The sequence below is a fragment of the Ambystoma mexicanum genome, chromosome 5q (genome assembly GCF_040938575.1).
Source record: "Ambystoma mexicanum isolate Mex_15411 chromosome 5q, UKY_AmexF1_1, whole genome shotgun sequence".
Classification (NCBI taxonomy): domain Eukaryota; kingdom Metazoa; phylum Chordata; class Amphibia; order Caudata; family Ambystomatidae; genus Ambystoma; species Ambystoma mexicanum.
This window is the reverse complement of record NC_090933.1, coordinates 1,246,718,013-1,246,741,717: the sequence shown is the minus strand read 5'-3', so window position 1 is coordinate 1,246,741,717 and position 23,705 is coordinate 1,246,718,013.

Genomic DNA, 23,705 nt, shown 5'->3' with positions numbered 1-23,705 from the left:
AAACATGTGTGCTCCCACACCTGTATTTGCCCAGCATGCTTACCAACACATACACCATCAATGTGTCTCACAACTGAGAGGACTCACATGTGGCAGCCTCACGCCCATGTTCATACACATCCCTACATGGCCCTATATAAACACATGTGCAACCTGCACACTACTGGCACACCACGACACGCACAGCGTACTATCAACATGCATGTACACTTACCGCTCGACTCCAGACGGGTCTGCCTCTCAAGGATCTGGACGTAGAGCGCTGGGCATATGCGTTCCAGGACTCTCATTTGATGGTTCGACAGCTGGCCCCGTCGCCCCTTGGCATCCGCTGCCTTAGCGAGGTGCCGGGCCTTGTTGAGGGTCCTGGACCTGAAGTCCTCCCAGCGCTTCTTGACATGATGTAAGTCGCGGACTGCCACCCCTCCGCGTTGCTGGCAGTCACGATGTCCATCCACATCCTGGTCCGTCCTTCATTGTCAGCGCGCAAACTTCCAAAGAGGGCCTCATGCTGCCCCAGGACTTGCTCCACCAGGACACCAACTTCGGTGGCAGTGAAGCTGGTGGCCCTCTGCCTCTCTGGCTGGGGATTGCCAGTGCTGCCAGATGGTTTTGTGCTGGACATGGCAACCCCAGAGGCAGGAGTGGGTGGGCAACTGGGTCCTGGGGCTGGGCTGAAGAGCGATGGAATCCCAGTCGGGAGTCTTCGGTTCCAGCAGGGGTGGTCACAGCAACTACACCCATGGCTGATGTGCAGGCAGCAAATGGCAGGGCACGTGGGCAGCAGGCAGTCAGGCAGCAGCAGATGGCAGGTGGGAGCATGCTCGGGGCTCTGGGGGGCAGTAATTTGTCCTTCTGGGCAGGAGCGTGGTCTTCCATGTGTTTTCGAGTGGCCAGCTTGATACGGAGTGATTTGGCACATGAAAAAATTACACGTCAGCGTGTCCTTCATTGGACCAAAGGCCCTTAGCGCGTAAGCGCGTAAGTTACATTATGCGATAGGCCGTTTCCCTCATAGCACGTGATGACAGAGCACACGTGGAAAAACTGCACGTCCTAGTGTCATCGAGTGTAATTGGAGGGAAGGGCCCTCGTACACGCGTATCTGACGTGTACGTGTGGGCCGGTTTAAAAGCTACGTTTAGGACGCCATTTCCTTGTATTTGCTTTTCGTGGAGAGCGAGTGGGTGAAATCTGTACTTCTTGTCGGTTCACACGCGATTACTTCACAGCGTTTCTAGTTCATACTCCCTATTACCTCTGAAAGATCTTTTCTGATTTTTTGTTAGGCCTGTTTCCTCAAACAGAGTTCACTTCTCCTTTTGTCCTGTCTCCTCAGACAGCGTACAATTCTTCTTTTGACGGGGGTGTTGCCAATGTGCACACACGTATATTTTTCACGTTCTTTTTCCAGGCAGACGGTGAGTTCCGCACGTACTTAGCAACTGTGCTTGCCCCGTGTGTCGCGTTCCCCTTCAGAGGTCATTGTAGGCTGCGTGTATTACGCGTACGCTTATTTTTGTTTTTCTGGGTGCCACAGCGTAGTGCAGGTTCATTTTTTCACGCACGTGGTCTACGAGGGGTTGCGTGCACGTTCATTTTTGATTTTGGGCTGCCTGTGCGTTGCGTGACCCGACATCTTCCCCCAGGGGTCACAGACAGCTTTGTTAGAGCACTAGGGTCCAAATTCCATCTAGTATCCTACCCCTTTGACCCCCAATTGCCCAGGACAATAGTTTACTGCAACTCTCATACGCACAACAACATCAGTGCCATGGGTGGGAGGTGACCAATCGGTAACGGAGGCAAAGGTGGCCGACCTTCAAAAGGTGGGCTTGGGGGGCGCGGTAGGGGACGTGGCCGGGATTTGCAGGGTGCCCCTATACCCCCATGTGTGGGGGAACAATCAGGGACATCCATGCCCCCCATGGTTGAGGGAAACATGGCTGACACTATCCTAGCTCAGCCCCTGTTGGACCAGCCCATTGTGGCACCTGACCTGGCACAGGATGACTCCCAGGCTGACTTCCAGGTCAGCAAGTCTAGGCCACGTGTGGCGGTGCAAGTTGTTGTCACCAAGCCACGTGGATCTGGGGTAGCTATGTAATCTGCTGCCCCAAGTATGCAGGGTGGGGAGGCTGCAGGGGTAGCTGCAGCTCCATCCGCCCCAGCTCTGACTCTCCCTGCCAGGACATTGTCAGTCCATGTCCATCAAACTGACGTTCCCCCTGCCAACATTACCCTGCAACCAATGCCTGCATAAGACCTATGGTCATTGTGCATTCCCACACTCCTACTACCCAGTCCACTGGTGATTCTGCCCCTACTGACCAGAGCAGCGTAAGCCACTCTGGCTCCGCTCCACCTTTAAAGAAGAGGAAGAAGGGTGCTCTGGCACGACAGGCTGAGACCCCAGGCACGGCTACACACTCCGGCACGTCAAGGAAGCCTTGCTTTAATGACTTGGAACTTGATGCACTTGTATCCTTTGTGTCGGCACATAGCCACGAAATGCTGGTGACTGCAGGGTCCAAGACCACAACTGGTCAACGTAAGGCACAATGGCAGATCATCACTGACTGCATAAGTGCCCTTGGATTTGTGAGGCGCACAGCTGATGATTGCTATTAGCGGTGGAATGACCTGAAACGCAGAGCAAAGAACAAGCTGGCCTCAAACCATGCCGCTACACTGGTGACTGGCGGTGGGTCTCCACAAGAGGACAACAAACTCACTGAACATGAGTCTGTTGCTGGAGCCTTCATCACAGAGCAACAGATCCAAGGTTTGGGAGAACAACCTGATTATGATGCATTGTCCGGTGAGTGCCCATGCATGTGTGTGTAATGCATGTGTATGATGTTTGGGTGACGGGTTCTGATCGAGTGCCAGGTGAGGGTGTGTGTGCCTGAGTGGTATGGGTCACCCATGTGCTTCATCCAAAACATTCAGCGGCCTTGGATTTGGGTGTGACAGTATCCCTTCTGCCCACAGTAATAATTTAGCGCAAAATTACGCAAGTTGCCCTTGAAGTGGCATCTTGCAACAACATTGTTTATATTTTTCAGTGTTCGTTCAGGCTGATTGTTTCAATTCTCCCACTTTTGCTACGCATTCCTCAGACCTATTGTCACATTTGTGACATGCTTCTGTCATTGATGAACCCCACATTGGCCCACATGTATTACCTTGTTAGGTGAATGATTTGACCATTCAGGCTGATTGAGTATTGGCCTGATCACATACATTTTCGGGGCCTGTTTGAATGTGGAACATGATAGTTGTTTCCTGTCATGTTGAAGTGCACAACCATTGATGTGTACATCGGCCTGCAATCACTGTATTATTGTACACTGGATGTGTTGCAGTGTGTGGCACATGCATATTTTGTCACACTATGTAGCATTTTTCGTCTCATCATGTCCATCTCACATGGATGGCTGACAGTACTCATTCACTGACATATGGATGTACTTGTGGAATGTACCATGGCTATGGTACATGCCATCTGTGTGATGGCATGTGTCGTGTATGTGTATTGGACATGCCACTCACAGGCCAATGTGTGATGGCAGTGCTACCCAGCATGCAGCAAATGAGTTGCTCTTCCATCTTGGTGTCATCAGTGTCTGCCTTTTGCCTCCCCTTGCAACGCATTGACAGTGCATGCATGCCAGGGTTATTGTCATGTGGGACATGTTTAAATCATGTACTGGTTCTGTAGCTTGTCATGCCTATTTGTGTGCTATGGTGCTAATGCCTGTTTCCATTTTTTGTCTTTCATGTTTTTGCAGGGGATGACGCACCTGATGCTGTTGAGGTTGAGGAGGTGGTGCAGACCCAGGAGGAAGCTCAGGCACGACCGGGCACCGGTGGGGGACGTGGTGTGGTGGTGGGTGAGAACCCAATCTTGCTGCAGACTATTCTGTCCAGAGGTGTCTCTGGGTACACCTTCCTAGACCTCTTTTCAGGTGCTGATTCGGATGATGAAACCTATGTGCCGTCGCAGGTAAGTGTTTCTGGCAGGGATTCTGTTCTGTCCAACCCACCTGCACCAGGGGTAGTACTCTCTATGGGGATGTCAGTGTTGGTAAGTCTGCCTTTGGCGGTTACGGATGCAGGGTCACACTCCACAACATCTGATCCTGTTCCTGGGCCAGCAGATCAGAGGGGGAATGCAGTCCTGCAGCCTCAGGCAGTGCCGGCACAGCAAGGCGCAGATCGCCTTGTCCCAAACAGGTGTGGTGCCCGCCGACACGGTGGCCGTACGCCACCAGGCAATACCGTATGGGAACAATCCATGTACGGTATGGCAACCCAACAGGCAGCATCAGTTGAGATGATGGCTCAAGCAATGGAGAGGGTGGCCACTTCCATTGTCTTACAAAGGTAGCGGGCGCCCCTCTCTCGCAAGAACAGACATGATAACCTGTTCAGTGGTTATTAACCACTTGAGAGTTCGCAGCCACTGCTTTTACTCACTGTGCCTTTCACAGATGGGAAATATCCATTTGCATATCAGTCTTTGTCCTGCCCAGGGGCAGTCCAGCACCGAAATACAATGGCAATTCCAATCTGAACGAGAGTACCACCAGCAACCCCATACACGTGTTTCACCCTTGTTGGGGATCATCAGTGAGGTGAAGCTGATGCCTCTCTAAGCACAGTGAGAGGGAGACCACGTCTGGTTGCCCCCAGGAGACCTAGGGTTACTAATCCCAGGTTCCTTAAAAAATAGTTTTACAAAGGTAGCGGGCGCCCCTCTCTCGCAAGAACAGACATGATAACCTGTTCAGTGGTTATTAACCACTTGAGAGTTCGCAGCCACTGCTTTTACTCACTGTGCCTTTCACAGATGGGAAATATCCATTTGCATATCAGTCTTTGTCCTGCCCAGGGGCAGTCCAGCACCGAAATACAATGGCAATTCCAATCTGAACGAGAGTACCACCAGCAACCCCATACACGTGTTTCACCCTTGTTGGGGATCATCAGTGAGGTGAAGCTGATGCCTCTCTAAGCACAGTGAGAGGGAGACCACGTCTGGTTGCCCCCAGGAGACCTAGGGTTACTAATCCCAGGTTCCTTAAAAAATAGTTTTACAAAGGTAGCGGGCGCCCCTCTCTCGCAAGAACAGACATGATAACCTGTTCAGTGGTTATTAACCACTTGAGAGTTCGCAGCCACTGCTTTTACTCACTGTGCCTTTCACAGATGGGAAATATCCATTTGCATATCAGTCTTTGTCCTGCCCAGGGGCAGTCCAGCACCGAAATACAATGGCAATTCCAATCTGAACGAGAGTACCACCAGCAACCCCATACACGTGTTTCACCCTTGTTGGGGATCATCAGTGAGGTGAAGCTGATGCCTCTCTAAGCACAGTGAGAGGGAGACCACGTCTGGTTGCCCCCAGGAGACCTAGGGTTACTAATCCCAGGTTCCTTAAAAAATAGTTTTACAAAGGTAGCGGGCGCCCCTCTCTCGCAAGAACAGACATGATAACCTGTTCAGTGGTTATTAACCACTTGAGAGTTCGCAGCCACTGCTTTTACTCACTGTGCCTTTCACAGATGGGAAATATCCATTTGCATATCAGTCTTTGTCCTGCCCAGGGGCAGTCCAGCACCGAAATACAATGGCAATTCCAATCTGAACGAGAGTACCACCAGCAACCCCATACACGTGTTTCACCCTTGTTGGGGATCATCAGTGAGGTGAAGCTGATGCCTCTCTAAGCACAGTGAGAGGGAGACCACGTCTGGTTGCCCCCAGGAGACCTAGGGTTACTAATCCCAGGTTCCTTAAAAAATAGTTTTACAAAGGTAGCGGGCGCCCCTCTCTCGCAAGAACAGACATGATAACCTGTTCAGTGGTTATTAACCACTTGAGAGTTCGCAGCCACTGCTTTTACTCACTGTGCCTTTCACAGATGGGAAATATCCATTTGCATATCAGTCTTTGTCCTGCCCAGGGGCAGTCCAGCACCGAAATACAATGGCAATTCCAATCTGAACGAGAGTACCACCAGCAACCCCATACACGTGTTTCACCCTTGTTGGGGATCATCAGTGAGGTGAAGCTGATGCCTCTCTAAGCACAGTGAGAGGGAGACCACGTCTGGTTGCCCCCAGGAGACCTAGGGTTACTAATCCCAGGTTCCTTAAAAAATAGTTTTACAAAGGTAGCGGGCGCCCCTCTCTCGCAAGAACAGACATGATAACCTGTTCAGTGGTTATTAACCACTTGAGAGTTCGCAGCCACTGCTTTTACTCACTGTGCCTTTCACAGATGGGAAATATCCATTTGCATATCAGTCTTTGTCCTGCCCAGGGGCAGTCCAGCACCGAAATACAATGGCAATTCCAATCTGAACGAGAGTACCACCAGCAACCCCATACACGTGTTTCACCCTTGTTGGGGATCATCAGTGAGGTGAAGCTGATGCCTCTCTAAGCACAGTGAGAGGGAGACCACGTCTGGTTGCCCCCAGGAGACCTAGGGTTACTAATCCCAGGTTCCTTAAAAAATAGTTTTACAAAGGTAGCGGGCGCCCCTCTCTCGCAAGAACAGACATGATAACCTGTTCAGTGGTTATTAACCACTTGAGAGTTCGCAGCCACTGCTTTTACTCACTGTGCCTTTCACAGATGGGAAATATCCATTTGCATATCAGTCTTTGTCCTGCCCAGGGGCAGTCCAGCACCGAAATACAATGGCAATTCCAATCTGAACGAGAGTACCACCAGCAACCCCATACACGTGTTTCACCCTTGTTCTCACTTCCATTGTCCCCCCTGAAAGACAGATGGAGCAACTACAGCAGGCTACAGACTCCATTTGCCAATCACACAGGGAGGACATGTTGGCGTCCAACAGGGACCGACGGGCGGCACTGGAGACTCTACGCCAATCGATATCAATAGAGTCCCAGGGCCAGAGGGAAGCCCTGGGGGTAGAACTCCATCACCCCAGGGAGACTCTTGTTGACCTTGAAGCTTCCACTAACTTGAGCACAGAACAGCAGCTGGAGCGGCTCACACGTTCACTCTCAGCTGAGATGCAGGCAACTCGGGAGGAGATCCGGACATCACGTCAGGTGCTGCATGGGGATCTCCGCACTATAATCCTCCAGAACAAGACCTTCCACACCCGCATGTTTGCTGCCATGGAGGACCATACCAGGGCTTTGCGTGGGTTGCCTCCAATAGCACCACCACCTCCTGATGCAGCAGCAGAGGGTGATGAGAGCGACAGCAGCAGTTCTCCCACAATGGCATAGCCGTGCAGGCCATGATATGATATGATATGGCATTTATAACGCACCTATACACAAGGATTGTACACAAGATCTCATGGAGGTGTTTTTTTTTCCCAACATCCACACAGGTGGCTGTTGGTGCGCACCCTGTCCTCGGACCTCCTGGGCCCCCCCCCCCGGCCCTCACATGGCCATTTTTGATTTTTGATTTTTGATTTTTTTTACAGTGTGCTGCCTTGTGTGGCTCCCGTGGGCATCCACTGTATCCCGGCTGGGCACATGCAGGCTTGTCCTGAGTTTGGGTTAGATGCTTGGGTTTGTGAGACACACACCCCTCCTGCTTCCTGTTTCCATGGGCTTGCAAAGGGTGAGCCCAAGTGACAGTGAACTACACAGTGACGTTGGACTCCCATGAGCTGTGTGGGCAGTCGGTATTCAATACTGTGTATACATTCCTAGTGGATATTGTTGTATTGTACACTGCATGGTGTATTGATATGTGCTTGTGCATCCATGTCTTCCTCCTAATTTGCAGGTTCATTCCTCATGTCTTCACAAGGCCGTCTACTTTGGAGATGAAGTTCATGTTGTAAGCAGTGCACTTACACATTTGCGTGGCAGCAACACTGTACAGTTGGAAGGGGTCGATGTGCTGGCATAATCAGGTTGTAAGACTACCACTACTTTAACTTAGTACTGTAATGTTTTTGCTATGTTTGAGGTTGTGTAGCTGCATTGTATTGTTGGTAAGTATTTGGTCATGTGTGTTGTTAGTTCTACATTACTGGGAGCATATTGTGTGTGGCCAGCTTCCATTAGGGACACTGTACTTTGTGACAATTGTGTCAGGTTTTGGGGATTGCTTTGTTTGCTTTCACACAGCATGACATGCCATGGTGTGTTGGGTGGCGGTGCTGGGGAGGGGTTGGGTGACATGGCACTGTTGTCATGTTGTATTTTGCAAGGGGGTAATGAATTTAGCAGCATAAAAGTGTGTCTTTTGATGACACAGCATTGGTGGTGTTTGTGTAGGTAGGGATGCACACAATGTAACACTTCCAGGTGACCAATCTCAGCCTGGTATGGTTGTGACAGTTGACTGTCCCTCATGTCATCATCATTGATTGTCAGCTGGTATGTGCCAGGGCTGTGTGCACTCCACAGGGGTGTGATTTTAGGTGAAGTAATTAGCCACCAGCTGCGTACAGGCTGCCTCACCCCGTGCCCTTTCCCCTCCCATGCACAGCGGACGTGCATGTGGTTGGGGATGTGGGGGCACCACCATGTCCCCCGGCAGGCCCCGGCGTCTTGCAATGTTGTGCAGGACACATCCTGCCACTATGATCCTGCACACTACTGGGGGAGCGTATAACAGCTGCCCGCCAGAACGGTCAAGGGAGCGAAAGCGTGACTTGAGCACTCCGAATGTGCGCTCCACTATGCCCCGGGTAGCAATGTGGGCTGTGTTGTATCTTACATCGGGTGGCGTGGTGGGGTTCCGAATTGGCGTCATCTTGTGGGTGCTCAGAGGGTAGGCACTGTCCCCTGGGGAGGTGGTGATGGGTATCATTAGTGGGGTTGTGACATTACTCAGTATCTGACATGCATGCATGTGCAGTGGCATTTATACTCACCGAGCAGCCATGTATCGACATGCCGCCCAGCTTCTAGGTCCCGGTTTAGGGTTGACATTCTGTAAATAAAACTGTCGTGGGTGGACCCTGGATAGTTGGCATATACTGAGGTGATGATTCCCTTGGCATCACATACTACCTGCACGTTGATGGAATGCCAGTGTTTGCGGTTCCTATAGATGTGCTCTGATGCCCTGGGGGGAAGTAGAGCCACATGAGTGCAATCAATGGCACCTAGGACTTTGGGGAATTGTGCCACCCCGTAGAAATCCTGGACGGCAGCCTGCCTTTCTGCAGGTGTTCTGGGCAGGTATATGTGCCTGCGGACTGTTGGGCGTTCAGTCATGATGGCCAAGACCTGGTGTAGGCAGCGTGACTGTGTGGCCTGTGACACCCCCCCCCCACCCCCACTATAGCACTTGTCTGCTGAAATGATCCAGTGGCCAAGAAGTGCAGTACATTGAGGACCTTCTCCAGTGGGCTGAGTGCTTGGGAGCACAGGGTGGGTGATGTGAGGTCATCCTCCCACTCACTCACCAGGTTGAGTATTATGTGAAGTGGAAACCTGTACCTCCAATACACCTGGTCATCAGGCATCCCAAAAAGGCTGGTTCTATGTGTGAACATTCTGGGCCTGACTATCCTCCTCCTCCTCCTGCGGTATCCCATGACCACTGCTGCTAGGAACAGTATATTCATCCTGGCGTCTGAGCTTGTTTGTTGTTTGCGCGCACTTTTATGCTGCGCGGGTCCACGTACGCCTGTTTCCTGCTGGTGCATGTGTTTCCGGATTAGCGCATCTTTTTTGGCGCACGCGTTAGCCCCGTTCGATTCCATGAATACGTGTTTTGAACGTGCATGTGGGCGTTCTGCGCATTTGCCTCCTGTACTTCCCCCGTGACTCCCACATTTTCACGCGTTGTTCCCCATTCCACGTGTCCCCTGTTCCTCCTACTTTTGTTGTGTGCGCTGCGTTATGTGCGATTTCGCTGTGCGCATAGCGCACGCTGTTTGGAGACGTGTGCGCCAGCGTGCGCCACGCAGAATCCTGGGATTTACACACGCACGGACTTCCATGAATCGCTGTGCGCAGGTTTTTCTGTGATTTTCGCACTGGCACTGCGATTCACACGCTTCGCACGCTTGTGCCGAAAATATCAGTGCACATTAATTCCATGAATCGCCTGTTAGAGTTTTACAGTAGGGATCCCACCCACAACTTAGGCATGTCCTTGATTGGGTCTTAGCTACGAATTTGATGCTCGGCCCAATATGTGTCAATCCATGCATCTGGTCTGACCACTTTATGGTGAGTTTCACCATGACACTTCCGTCGATATCTACTCAGAATCCCAACGCCACCAAAGGGGTGGTGAGTAGAAATTTTAAGTGAGCATGGCTGGTCTGGAGCAGTGATACCACATAGTGATTCAGGTTAATTTTGCTTGGGTATTGCTTTATCTTCAGAGATCAATCTGTTTTTTGGTGTTCCTGTTGTCCTTTTCCTTTAAAGATTAGTTGTTTTCCAAGTGAAAGTAAACTTGATTTGGTTTCTATGGAATGCAACTTGTTTCTAAAAAAATTTCTTGGCTGGAAAAAATAGGTCAAAGAGAAAAGTTCACATGTATTACTATACACCAAATATTTTTTTTAAAAAGAGACTGAAGTAGCTGGACAGAAATAAATCAATGGAGACTCCTATTCTCTGGGGTCCGGAGTTGTACATCTTGATTTTGCTCCGTTCCTCAGAATGAATACGTGGTCCTTCCTTATAATTTTTAGGAGAAGGATCAGTCTATGGCCTGGCTTGCGGGACTTATCTGTCCGCTTCTGTGTGTCAGGGCACAGAATAAAAGTGCACTGGTTTCAGTGGACTAAGGTTAGTTGAGCCACTTTTATCAGGGCTAGTGCAGACCAACACTTAGTGGCGGGGGGTCTTATTTCTTCTGTGATGAAATGTATCTTGATTATAAATAGGAGGCCCACCCTGTGTTGTTGGAGAGCGCGGGGCATGGAGTAAGGAGAGAAGGACAGAGGGAATCTACGTTAGAAAACTGATGGAATGGTGATTCTCATGACTCCTGAAATCTGTGAAAGGTACAGTGAGCAAAAAGCAGATGGCTGCAAACTCTCAAAGTGGTAAAAAAAACACTGAACAGGTTATCATGCCTTGTTCTTTCAAGAGAGGGGCGCCTGCTAACTTTTTTGTATTTTTGGAAGGAACTTGGGGTTTTCCCCCTAAGTTACCTGGGGCCAACCAGACGTGGACTCCCTGCTCACTGTGCTCAGAGAGGCACAGCGCCACCTCACTGATGAGGCCCAATAAGGCTGAAACACGTGTATGGGGTTGCTGTTGGTACTCTTGGTCAGAGGGGAATTGCCATAGCATTTCGGTGCTGGACTGCCCATGTGGGCGGGACAAAGACTGATATCCAAATGCATATTTCCCATCTGTGAAAAGTACAGTGAGGAAAAACCAGATGGCTGCAAACTCTCAAAGTGGTTAAAAACTACTGAATAGGTTATCATGCCATGTTCTTTCGAGAGAGGAGCGCCTGCAACCTTTTTTGCATTAGTGAAAGTGGTTTGATTCAATGTGGGTGAAAGATTAGTCAGGGCTTTGTTGCTGGAGTTGTTCTGTTTAGGCAAAAAGATTGTGGGCGGCGGATACTTGTCTCGTCGATGGGTGCGGTGAACAGGCTGCAATTTCCTCTGTTTTTTTATGCTGAATGTCCAGGCTGTAAGTCATAGAAATCTCATTGCATAGTGTTTCCAGGGCATCTTCCTTTGACTCATCTACAATGTTGATTAGAGATGAGTTGACCAGTGATGAGACCCCAGGCTGCAAATTTATACCGGATGTGCAGGTGAAGCCGGCACCTGACCAGTCTCCTGCGATGGGCCAGTTAAGTTGACCTTCCCCCGGACTTCCAATGCGGCACGTACAGTCAAGGGGCAAGTTGTGATGAGGGGTGTAGGTTGGAATATCTCATGCTCTGAAGAGGCTGGCATATGTTGGCTATCACTGATGTCAAGGATAATATCATCCACTTTAGCTAAAATATATTTCAGATTTGTGCAAAGTGATAGTAATGCTTCAAGTTTGGCTAGTATAGAGTTTGTATATTGTGAGGGACTGCACTGTGAGACCTGGGAGGGTAAAACCCCTTCATCACTTTTACCCTCACTATGGACGTATCAGACAGAGATATCAGCTGTTCAAGGTTTGGGCTCATTGAACGCTTTAAGCCAATTTTGTTATTGAAACTCTTGAAGGAAGGGCCCAAAGAGTTTTTCGTAAGGTTAATACAGAGGTTGAGCAAAGAGCCATTGTTATCGATATTAGTGTCCATACAAGGAGAGCAAGAGGGGGCGCTTTCCTTCGATGTTGGTTCCACCAGAGGACTGTCCCTGATATCCAATGATGCTGATGCCAACTCATAATGAAAACCTGTCCTTTTTGATTGAGCCATCCCTTAACTAGCAGAGGGTGTATTTTTATTTTTTATTTTGAAATATTTGTAGCCTTTCTTCGGGCAGGGCGCGTCATTTGTACCACAATTAATTATTGCAGGGGTGTGTGGACGCTTGCCCATGCTGTGGGGGCTGTACCTATGTGGAATTTTATTTTTCATATAAGGATGTGCAAGTACGTCCTCCAGGACAAAAGTCACAGGGACCATTATTTAAGAAGGCACTTACCAACTAGAGAGAGGGATCCACCCTCAGTGGCTGACAGATAATACGTGAACAATGTAGACATCCTCCCAATAGACCAAGGGTCGCTGGATACAGGAAGGGGTGGGGGGTAGGATATTACAGCCAAAACTCAGCTGGCCCTAGAAAGCAAAATTGGCTGGTGCAGGCAAGCCTCACCCTCAACACCCCAAACACCTGAAACACTTCCACACACTCCGAAAGCACACACTAATGAGTTTAATTACCCATCTCTCCTACAGCGGTATTAGCAAAGCAGCTAACTGAAAATATCAGCAACACTCTGTTAACTGTGTTGTAGCAAAACACAAGAGGGGCCATGGGAGTCCCTCTGCCAGACATTAGTCCCAGTTACGAGGACCTTACCCAGATTCTTTAGCTCTCTATCTTTCACAGAGGAGAAATATCCAAAGTATATCAGCCTTTGTCCTGACCTAAGGCAGTCCAGCACTGAAATGCTAGGCAATTCTCCTCTGAACAAGAGTACCATCAGCAACCCCCCCCCCCCCCTGTTTTTGCATATATTAAAGTAACTTTGGGTCTCACCTTAAGTTACTAGGGTAATCCAGACGTGGACCCCTTGCTCGGTGCTCTTAGAGAGCCACAGCTTCACCCTACTGATGAGGTCCAATGAGGCTGAAACAAGTCTCTGGGATTGCTGTCGGTACTCTTGTTCAGAGGAGAATTGCCCGGCATTTCGGTGCAGGACAAAGGCTGATATGTAATGAATATTTCTGATCTGTGAAAGAGATAGTGAGCTAAAGAATCTGTACAAGACTCTTGAAACTGGGACTTATTGGCTGGCAGAGGGACTCCCAGGACCCCCCGTATTTTTGCATATATTAAAGTCACTTTGGGTTTCACCTTAAGTTACTAGGGTAATCCAGATTGGATGGTGGACCCCTTGCTCACTGCTCTTAAACAGACACAGCTCCAAACTACTGATGAGGTTCAATGAGGCCGAAACACGTGTCTGGGGTTGCTGTCGGTACGCTTGTTCAGAGGAGAATTGCCGGGCATATTGATGCTGGACAGCTCCAGGGCAGGACAAAGACTAATATGTTATGGATATTTCTCCTCTGTGAAGAGATAGAGAGCTAAAGAATCTGAGTAAGACTCTTGAAACTGGGACTTATTGGCCGCAAGAGGGACTCCCAGGGCCCCCCTTGCTTTTGCATATATTAAAGTAACTTTGGGTCTCACCTTAAGTGGACCCCTTGCTTACTGCTCTTAGAGAGACACAACTCCACCCTACTGATGAGGTCCAATGAGGTTGAAACATGTATCTGGAGTTGCTATCGGTACTCTTCTTCAGAGGAGAATTGCCTGGCATTTTGGTGCTGGACAGCTCCAGGGCAGGACAAAGACTAATATGTTATGGATATTTCTCCTCTGTGAAAAGAGATAGTGAGCTAAAGAATCTGGACAAGACTCTTGAAACCAGGACTTATTGGCCGTAGAAGGACTCCCCTTGTTTTTGCACTGTGTTTTAACTCCTTCTTGGTTGAAGAAAACAGTCAAACCTGATTTTTCTGCTACAGTTCAACATCGTCGGTTGAAGCAAACAGTAACACCCAACTGTTTTGCTAAAGTTCGCCACCGTCACAAACACTGTCTCCCTCCAAGTGGGAAAACACACAGGCTGCAGTTTGTCAATTTATAAGGGCCCAGAGAGGCTCCCTATCCCAGTTGCTCACGGCCAGGTGCTGGTTGAACTCGCTGCTGCACTGCCTGTTTTTGGGAGCTTACCTCAGGTCACCAGAGACTCCCCTTAGTGTGTTTTTAAGGTTATCTGGTGAGCATCATGGAGTCTGATGGATTACAAGCTCACTTTCCACCAGCACGCACCCTCAGGCAGCTGACACTGGATGCTGGATTCTCAATCAGGGTCCACAACGCGGTGCAGGACTCTCATAGAGCTTGTCACATCTCTCGAGCAAAACAGAGCAGTGGGCGCCGCACAGCAGGACTGCTAGAGGAAAGGATCAGGAACGCGAAAGCATCAAGCCGCACTGCGTGTATCACACAAACTCGCACAGCAGCCGCTTCCGATGCTCATAGTCTGTTCTGAACTCATCCGACACAGGTTCTAGAAATGTAACTTGCCATAGCTGTTATAGAAACAGAGCTGCATTTTTGACCAGTGAACAATCATCTTTAGTTTTAAAAGAAACTCAGTTTGTCTGCAGCTGTGGTTTGAGCTGCATTTTAATTTTATAGGAGACACAGTGGTTTGCTATGCGACCATTTTAATAAAGTGCAACATAATTTATAGCCTTGCCAAACAGAGATAATATTCCTTTGCTTCGCTAGCAGATGATCGCGGCAGAACAGATAACAGCCACAGTCTTCAGTACGAAGGGAGGGCTCAGAAAAAGAGCAGGACCCAAGATAGCTCAGTCGGTAAAGCCATTGGTCGCTCAGTTTCCCACATTGATTGCAGTAATGTGCATTTAGAGTGCAAATGAGTTTGGTTGGGTTTGTGTTAGAAATGTCAGTAGGTTTGGGATAAATAACAGTTAAATATTTATGGAGGAACTTGGAGAAATTATATGAAGTATATGGGTTTTTGAAAAAATGGATTGGGCTGTTTCGCAAGTATTTTGAAATAATATTTGGAAAAGAAGCAATGTGATTTTGTGGTTGAACGATCAGCCGAAGTATTTTAAAAGTCATCCACACACAAGTGAGAGCACATTTTGATTGGCCAATGATAAATAGTAATATATCTAAATATAGGTAATGTAAAGCACTTTCAACTAAGGAGCTATATGATATACATTGAGTTATGCTGAAATACTATGTGAAGAAAAATGCAGTTTGCTTTGAATGAGCAGCTATGGGTTAATGATTTGGAAATGAGAATGAGATGACAGGTTTTGACATGGTGTTTTGAGAAAAAATATACATATTGGGAATGACACAGACATGGAGAGGTTGTGTGAAATTTGTATTGGTGGACCTTTTAAATGAGACAGTGAGTAAGTGGCATAGATGTATTTATGTATAGGATGTCTTTTTTGAAGATATGAAAAAAGAGCTACAAAGTAGGTTAATTTAAAAAAGATGAATCCTTTTAAATTGTGTGATCTGAGGCATAAAAAATAAATTAAATAAAAATAAAATAAAATGTGTATATGTGATTCGATGAATACGAATGGGTAGGGCTACAGATGACATATATGTGAAGGATGAGGAGTTTTTTACTATGAAATCCAGATGCTAGACTTAATTGCACTTGAAAAAGAAAAATGTACAGTTCTAATAGTGGGAGATCTTAACATATGTTTTACCCAAAAGAATAATATCTTAAAACCGAAAGCAATTAGGTGGCTAAATTTAATGAAACAACAAAACCATACCATACTAAATGGGACGCTCAATAACGACGTTCCGCCACACCCAACTGGGAAAAGAGATAATTCTTTTGCAATTTTAGATTATGGCTTTATAGCTGCTGAAGCTATTCTGCTGGAACTAACTTCACAATAGTAACTAACACAGATAGCGATCATAATATTTTGGAGACAACTTGGGCGAAGATAAACACATCACTACTCCAACACTATACTCCCCAGATTCAACTCTTGCAAGGATGAAATAGAATTAAATGGACTGCTCCAAAACTAAAATGTTTTTTTTAGAAAATTTACAATAAGAAGATGCCTCCTTAAATATGGTAAATAGACCAGAATACACACAAGCACTGCTGGTTTTTGTTGAATCCGCCAAAAGTGGCTTTCGTACAACATATAAACATAAATATCCTTTTGACCAAACTATTAAAAATGCAAAATTGACAATGAGGGCTGAACTAAAAAATCTTAAATTAATAAATCAAACTGATTACAAAAATACAGCCACTAACCTTCACACTAAATACAATAACTTTGTAAAACAATACAAAGCAAGGAAGTCCAAAGAAGCAAATGTTAGCAGCCTTAGCAGTAAAATCTAGCACTCAAATCTGGAAACTTTTTAAACAAAGTACCAAACATAGGCACATCATCACTCATGTTAAACTCCAATTCGGAATGTACATGGACATCCTACTTCAGTGATATCTATGCTGACACAACTAATTTGGTAAAGATGACAATTGCCCTCCAAAACGATCTAAGCCCACTATATTTTGATCACCTAGATATCAGTATACAAATTAAAAAATTAAGGACATCTAGTGCGCCAGGACCGGATGGGCTCTCCAATGCCATCTTGAAAGCCATTCCAGAAGAATGGTCCTCAAATCTATAAATGCAGACTAGCTCGTCATAATTAACCAGACACCAATAGGCCTCCAGAGACAATTTCAAGAACTAACAAAATATGCAGTGAAAAACATGTTAACTATCAATATCGGTAAATCAATTATTATGAAATGGCAAGCCCCAAAAAAAGCAACGGCTCCAACCTTTAAATGGACAGCAAGAGGCAAAGAAATAGAGATTATACACCAATACAAATACTTAGGCCAAACAGTAAATGACATCAAATCAGAGTTACCATACAAAAATGAATTGAGGTATAAAATTCAATCATTATCCTCTCAAGCAAAATTAGTTCATAGGAAATATGGTAAATGTTCTTACCAATAATAACGTTTTATAAAGGCAAAGTAGTCCCAGTAATAGCCTATGGTGGGCATACAAAGTTGCCAGAAGACCAGCTGGATTGGAACTACCTTGAAGGTTTTTTTGGGAAGAACTTACTTCCAATTCCTAAATCTTTTCCTATTCAATAATTGTGCCGTGAACAGTGAATAATATCAATGAAAGCTATTATCTCATGGAATGCCTTAATGCTATTTAGCAAATGCATGAATAAAGAGTTGTACTCATCTTCGCTAATACCAGCTTTAGCTTCTAGCCTAGGAAGAAATACACCTTTGGAGTCATGGAAACAATAATGTACTGCTATAGTGCATAGAGCGCATATCGAGCCAGAATAACTAATTACAAATCCGGTACGAGCCAAAGTAAAATGTTGGTACTCTGACTGGAATGACACCTGGCATAAATGCAACAAATATAAGATATTCACTTCATGTTTGTTTTTGGAGAAAAAAAAAAGTTAATACAATACTGATATATTGGGTGAAATTTCTCAATCAGCAGAACTGCACACATATTATGTGGATACGCTTTGATCTGTGGCCTACAAAGGAACACTTGGCTTCAAGAACGAAAGAAAATGTAAACTCCACTTGTCGATTTTGTAATTTACCTATTCATCCAGAGACATTAAAACACCTGCTAGTTGAATGTTTAAACTTAAAATCTCTAAGGCGAGAATATTTATATATATTTTTGGGTGATTACCAAAGATTGACACCACAGCAAATGTGGAAAATGATTTTTAATGCTCACCACATATCTTTACACTTGACATCAATAAAGTTCTTAATGAAACTGAATATTTAATAAAAAGATTGAAAGTGATGGATGAGTACTTTGTACTATTGAGAAAGTGGAACTCAACCCGGTTAAATCTACATCCATAACATCTGTAAATGGAAACATTGAATTTCATATTGAAATATTACATTTTAACTTTTGTTATTGATGAAAAAAAATCTCTTCTGATAATTAATCTTTTCTTGTTTCTTCTTATTTTTATCATTGTAATATGTCTCAAAGCCATTAATAATTGTCATATTTGAGAAGTTGTATAGTACAACTAAAACAAATAAAGAAAATAAAAGATCCCTAATCTGTTTTTTTCTTTTCCCTTTTAGCCAATACAATCTTTAAATCATATGTATGCCTTGTTTTTCTCAGGGGGAACCACAAACCTTTCCAAGTCAAAATTTCCAAAGAATTTGAAATTGTCTCATTGATAGAGTTCACACTCTTCCCCAAATTATCAATAACCAGACGAGAACACAGTGGTAGAATATTGCTTAACACAAACACATTGTCAATCCATGATGAGTAGGGTCTCCTCTTCGAGGTCTTAGGTAATAAAGACATTGCTCCTCTGGAACTAAAAGATGAAAGTTCTAAAGATCCACGTACTCACACTAAAGTTCCCCTCGAGACTTAATATCTGTAAATGGCTGTGCGAATATAATCCATATTACCTTGCTTGTGGGGCAAGACCTCGGCACACAAGGAATTAAAGTCACCCCCTATAAATATGTTGTCAGAAAAACCATTACCCAACCGTTCTACTATTACCTCATTCAGAGCTTCTTGCATTACCAAAATATGATGTTTATCGGGTTCAATATAAGTTTATAATCAACATTTGATACACATTATCATCCAGAAACAAACCTACTGCCATTAGCCCATAATTTGTCAACGAAAAATCACACAATCGGAACCCTATGGCCCAGGTCCATAGCATGGCCCATGTCCCCCAAAGGGCAGCCAGACACACCCCAAATGGATGGTTTGGAAAAAGGTATTAAAGCCTGGAGGACTTAAGGCTCAAGAAATATAGACTCTTGAATCAACAACATATGATGACAACTAAAGATAGATTTGTCTCTATGGATGCTTTAGCAATATTCCCAAAACCAGATGCATTCCATGAGAGTATGTGAAGGCTTGCAGAGCTAAAGAGAAGGAAGATTTGAACGTAATACCAGAAGATGTATCATTTTTGTTCAATGTGGCTGCTAACCATAATAGGTCTTGTTGCTATTCAGTGTCTTTGTCCTTTAACCAAACATTAGAGTATGACCTAGTTGCTCAAGAAAATCTTTCCTTATCACCAATGGTGGAGGAGCTAATACATTGAGAGAGACCCTCTCCTTCGAGTTGTTTAAAAAAGGAAAAATTCTTTGAGGACGCTCAAAGCTGACTATATTAGGACCCATAACCTTAAAGGATTGCCATTGAGCCCATATCATTCTTGCTACAAGATGTGAGTGAAAATGAGCCACCAGTCTATTCGACCCCTGATCAGGTATTTCCACCCGACCTATATTGCCTAAGTTCAGTAATCGAAGTGCCAGAATTTTTGAAAAATGCATACAAGTTTTTCCCTATTTAAATGAATTTCTCCTTTTACTTGAGATAGGTTTTCCAAACCAATCTCTCTGTCGTCATAGCTTGGCGGTAAATACTTCTCCAGTTGACTACCCTGCTGGGTGGGGTCCAGTACCAATTTTCAACCAACGCGAGCCAAACGAGCCTTGGAGTTAGTACAAAGATCCTGTTGGAAATCATCATTGGAAACCACTTCAGATTGAAAAGCTGCGTCGGACAATGAGGAAGTAATTGAAAGAGATGAGTGTGGGGGCACTTGCACACGCTTGTGATCAGAAGTCGAACAGACCAAATCTAAAACTGGTTCCTCTTGAGGAATCAAAAATGCAGTAATCTATTTTTATGTAATCTCTTTTTTCTTTTTCTCCTTTTTATCATTATTCCCTAAAACAGGACCATCACCTGGAATTGCTGCATTAGGTGGGTCACTAGGTTGAGTGCTCAAATCAATTATTTTTTGCAAAGATTCGCTAGCTGGGAATCTTGGCAAGTGTTGTTGGAACTACACTCCCGATAAACAAGGAGGCGATGTAAGTGAAATAGACTTACAAGGCGTGTCTAGAAATACCTTCTGCCCGATGCCAAAAGCACTGCCACAACTCCACAGTCCTATACAGACCGCAGCAGACTGTTCACTCATTCGCATTTCCACACCACATGTAGCACCAGACAACTAGGGAGTCTGAGCTGGAGTACTGGAAGGCGGAAGGCTCTGTGCCTCCCCCACCCCCCGGCTGTCCCCAAAGACCGCTGGTCAAATCCATGTACTACAAGTGGGGATGTAAATCTCTCTGGGCCGGTTCACACAACTCCTAACCTCTGCAGTGTGCCACGATGACTGCAGGGTAAGCCGAGTTGCAGGAAGCTCGAGGAAAGGACCTAGCAGCATCCGGCAAGCATTTGTGAAGCTGCAGCAGCCTCTGGTACCTCACTGGCCACTTCAGAAAAACCAGTGATGCTTTAGTGATAAATGGATGACTTGTGCAGAAAGAGGAAAATGGTACTGTGTGTAGTGGAAATGCAGTGCCTATAAATATGGCGTTGCTCCGTGGATACAGAGGGTAGAAGCCGAAGTAGATTTAGCAGACGACTGAGTAGCTAATGCCAAAAGCTCCCCACCCGCTCTCACCCTAACCCCCTGCTCTGCCTCTTTCACGGTCAAAGTCTAACATGAAGGATTGCACAGTGCCATACACTGAGGTCTTAATTATCTAACAGCCAGGGCTGCACAGGGCCACACACTGAAGTCCTAATTATCTAACAGCCAGGGCTACACAGGGGTGCACACTGAAGTCCTAATTATCTAACGGCCAGGGCTGCACAGGGCCACTCAGTGAAGCCTTAATTATCTAACAGCCAGGGCTGCACAGGGCTACTCAGTGAAGCCTTAATTATCTAACGGCCATGGCTGCACAGGGCTTCTCAATGAAGCTTTAATTATCTAACATCCAGGGCTACACATGTCTGCACAGTGAAGTGTTAATTATCTAACTGCAAGGGCTGCACAGGGCGGCACAGGGCCTCACAGTGAAGTGTTAATTATCTAACAGCCAGGGCTGCACAGGGCCACACACTGAAGTCCTAATTATCTAACAGCCAGGGCTACACAGGGGTGCACACTGAAGTCCTAATTATCTAACAGCCAGGGCTGCACAGGGCCACTCAGTGAAGCCTTAATTATCTAACGGCCATGGCTGCACAGGGCTTCTCAGTGAAGCTTTAATTATCTAACATCCAGGGCTGCACATGTCTGCACAGTGAAGTGTTAATTATCTAACTGCAAGGGCTGCACAGGGCTTCACAGGGCCTCACAGTGAAGTGTTAATTATCTAACAGCCAGGGCTCCACAGGGCCACACAGTGAAGTCTTAATTATTTTACAGCCAGGGCTGCATAGGGCCACTCAGTGACATCTTAATTATCTTACAGCCAGGGCTGCAGAGAGCTACTCATTAAAGTCTTAATTATCTAACAGCCAGGGCTGCACAGGGGTGCACGCTGAAGTCCTAATTATCTAACAGCCAGGGCTGCACAGGGGTGCACAGGGCCACTCAGTAAAGTTAATTATCTAACAGCCAGGGCTGCACAGGGCCACTCAGTGAAGCCTTAATTATCTAACAGCCAGGGCTGCACAGGGCCACACACAGAAGTCCTAATTATCTTACAGCCAGGGCTGCACAGGGGTGCACACTGAAGTCCTAATTATCTAGCAGCCAGGGCTGCACAGGGGTGCACAGGGCCACTCAGTAAAGTCTTAATTACCTAACAGCTAGGGCTGCACAGGGCCACGCAGCGAAGCCTTAATTATCTAACGGCCAGGGCTGCACAGGGCCACGCAGCGAAGCCTTAATTATCTAACGGCCAGGGCTGCACAGGGCCACGCAGCGAAGCCTTAATTATCTAACGGCCAGGGCTGCACAGGGCCTCACAGTGAAGTGTTAATTATCTAACAGCCAGGGCTGCACAGGGCCTCACAGTGAAGTGTTAATTATCTAACAGCCAGGGCTGCACAGTGCTGCTCATTAAAGTCTTAATTATCTAACAGCCAGGGCTGCACAGGGCCACAGAGTGAGGTTTTAATTATCTGACAGCCAGGGCTGCACAGGGCTACTAAGTGAAGTCTTAATTATCTAACAGCCAGGGGTGCACAGGTCTGCACAGGGCCACTCAGTGACGTCTTAATTATCTAACAGCCAGGGCTGCACAGGGCTACTCAGTGAAGTCTTAATTATCTAACAGCCAGGCTGCACAGGTCTGCATAGGGCCACTCAGTGACGTCTTAATTATCTAATACTTACAGCCAGGGCTGCACAGGGCTACTCAGTGAAGTCTTAATTATTTAATAGCCAGAGCTGCACAGGTTTGCACAGGGCCACTCAGTGATGTCTTAATTATCTAACAGCCAGGGCTGCAAAGGGCTGCACAGGGCTACTCAGTAAAGTTGTAATTATCTTACAGCCAGGGCTGCACAGGGCCACTTAGTGACGTCTTAATTATCTAACAGCCAGGGCTGCACAGGGCTACTCAGTGAAGTCTTAATTATCTAACAGCAAGGGTTGCACACGGCCACTCAGTGACATCTTAATTATCTCATAGCCAGGGCTGCACAGGGCTACTTAGTGAAGTCATAATTATCTTACAGCGAGGGCTGCACAGGGCCACTCAGTGACATCTTAATTATCTCATAGCCAGGGCTGCACAGGGCTACTCAGTGAAGTCTTAATTATCTAAAAGCCAGGGCTGCACAGGGCTACTTAGTGAAGTGTTGATTATCCAACAGCCAGGGCTGCAAAGGGCTGCACAGGGCTACTCAGTAAAGTCTTAATTCTCTTTTTAACACTGCTCAGCACTTCCTTTACAACGGCAAGTGATAAGTGATGGGAACAGGTACCTGGCAGTGACTATTGTCTGCGACATAGTTTTCCTTTAAACGGTAAAAGGTTTTAATACGCTGTTTGAAGTGCTCCCGTTCGGTGATCAGAATGTATGGGGTTACAGAGCAAGCTGCAAGCTAAGTCAAACAATGACCCTGCCATGCTTTTTATTTGACTTCATGAATGTAGACTGCCTCTTTATAGTCTTTGTGATCCAGCATGTTTTGTACAATAGCTCACACATTTCCAGTTTAGCTTATTGTTTGGCCCTGGGCTGCGTGCATTCTTTTAAAGTCATTTCTATAAAATTGTGTGTTATTTGAGGTCTTCACACATGAACATTAACACATATTTGTGACAACCTGAGCTGCAAAGATGTGTGGTCAAGTACCTACATTTCACACTCGGCTGAAACCTGTCTCAGCCACGTATTCCAAGTGTGTGATCCTGGGCAAGTAGTACAACCTCACTGCCTTACCTGCCCAAATTAGGAGCCCCTAGGGGAGATTCAGTTTGCAGTGTATGCTATTTCAAAAAAGCCTTACTCCTGGTTCATTGGACTGCTCTTGCTCCGTACATAATGTTCGTTCCAATTCACTATAACTATACAAAGAAACTGTTGCTGTTTCCAAATGTGTGCCCCCCCTCAGTGGTAGAAGTTTTCTGAAAAAAGCAGGGGAACTGTGGTCTCGGCAGGGTAGAGGGTAGGTGGAAGCACAGTGCAA